The 2,249-nt window shown below is 38.3% G+C and overlaps 1 pseudogene; it reads right to left on the bottom strand.

Moving 5' to 3' along the window:
* Window positions 1-1,127: 1,127 nt before the first annotated feature.
* LOC130297861 (U2 spliceosomal RNA) lies at window positions 1,128-1,298 on the bottom strand (annotated as a pseudogene).
* Between the last annotated feature and the right edge of the window lie 951 nt (window positions 1,299-2,249).

Raw genomic sequence — 2,249 nt, 5'->3', positions numbered from 1 at the left:
CAGCAGCAATATCTCAATGGAGAATACATTTATATATGTGTGTGTGTGTATGTGTGTGTGTGTGTATATATATATATATATATATATATATATATTTATATATATATATATATATATATTTTTTTTTTCGCCGAATCCATTTTTAAACCCGTTTTCACCTTTTTCTTCCTTCTTTTCCTCTTAATTTTTTTTCCATTTTTCTACGTTTTTCTTCCTTCCTCCTTTCTTCTCTGCGTATTATTCTTATTTTTCTTCTTATTCTTCATCTTATTCAGACCTTATCATTGCAGCAATGCTTATTCAATACCGCCAGCAGATGGAGACACTGGAGGATAATTTTCTAAGGATTTATACTGATTTTTCCTGTCTAAATTTGTCGCACAGAAAGTCACAGTCTAAATATGTGCAAAATTTCTGCGACTTTTGCTCTAGAGGATTTTTAGAACATTATGCATTGGTGCTGAATTTATCAAAAGCGACTTTTCAGAGACAAGTTGCATCGCCCGAAAGCATGCCGAAATGTCAGACCATGTTGGAGCAGGTTTAAATACAATCTTAAGCATAGATCTCAAAGTCTGTGCACAAAATTTATCAAGAGCCTTGCGCCTTAGTTTGGTCTATATTGATGCTGGACATAGACAGCTTTGATAAATACCCCCCACTATATTGCATCATTGGTTGTGAGCAGCAGTTTGTAAAAACAAATGCCTCTTAGCTGATGACCTATCCATTCTTGCAACGGATGGCCGCAAACATATGTTTTTATCTTTCCAATACCACAGAACCAATGCATGGTCAATCAACCGCAATGACACGCCTGTGTGAACAGCCAGGACACCCCCATGTATGTCAATTAGGAAAATTCAGCACCCACCCGCTATAAGACAGCTGCCTATCATGTCATGTCCAACCTGCACAGGTGTGCTGGCTGCTGAGATGATCCAATTAAGGAGGCCATTTATTCAGCAGCAAGCAGCAGAAGTCCTGTGCCTGCAGTTTCCAACAGCGGCCAGACACAAGCTGCAACACCTTTTGTTTTTCGGCTGCAGAAGCAAGGCCCACAGGACTATCTAGCCAGCAAGCAAGTAGCAATGAAACAAGGAATCTTTCTTTTTAACACTGTAATGGGGTGGTGCACTGTACCCATATCGGGTCAATGCATAGGGCGACGGAAGCAAACTTCGAAATCGGCCCCCTTTTTAAAAATCCATTTAATATATGGTCCCCAGATAGGGTACATATCAGATATTAAACTGATAAGAACAGATTTTTTTTTTTAAACCTTCAGGCTTGGACATTAAAACATCAAAATCCAACTCCATACTTCGTCATTTAGACTTTCTGAAGTAAAGTCCATCTCATCATTAGGTCTTTCTTTTTATTTTCAATTTCAAACAAGCATAAATACCATCACTAAAAATAAACTTACAACATGTCTCCATTTCAAAAACTTCCATATCCCCTCAGCATCCTTTTCCCCCAAATTCTTCCTATCACACAAATGAACAACATATAACCTATCTAGAATCATCCTCATACAACCCTCCACAGACACGTTTTTTCTTTTGAATACACATCAATTCCTAACATCCCAAAGTACTTCTTTAATAATGGCAAGCAACACAAAAAAAAAACCTTTCCTTATCTCTCCCTACCATACTAAGTCCAAACACAACCACATCATACGACATACCTTATACCAGTCAATTCTTTAAACAGCAAACTCATCCCTTTCCACACACCTTGCGCCATTTCACAATTCCAAAACACATGCATCGCACTGTCAATCCCATCACACCCTTCTCTTGGACACCTCTCATACCTTCCAATCCCTCTATTTCTTTGAAATTCTCTTACCGGTAACGCACCATGAAAACTCTGCCATACTATCTCACGTTGTCTATTTGTTACTCCAACAGTCATTATACTCTTCCACACTCTCCCCACATCTACAGCTCTCACCATATTAATTGAACATTCAACTTCGTCTTTTTTAATGCACCCAATCATACTCTTTTTACTCACAAACACTTCTGGACCCACACCAATCAACCTATAATTCGTAAAGCGTAAGGCACTCTCAAATCTCTTTCCAACCAACCAAATTTACATAACACACTGCCACCCAAATATCTCACCATACATACACAACTCTTTTCATCTCCCATCATCCTTTTCAAAGCGAAAACAATATTCACACCCAGATACACATGAACATGATACACATCAACATTCGGAAAGTCCATTCC

Source organism: Hyla sarda, chromosome 13, assembly GCF_029499605.1.
Source record: "Hyla sarda isolate aHylSar1 chromosome 13, aHylSar1.hap1, whole genome shotgun sequence".
Lineage (NCBI taxonomy): Eukaryota > Metazoa > Chordata > Amphibia > Anura > Hylidae > Hyla > Hyla sarda.
Note: the sequence above shows the minus strand (reverse complement) of the source record. Positions and strands in the feature narration are given on the sequence as shown.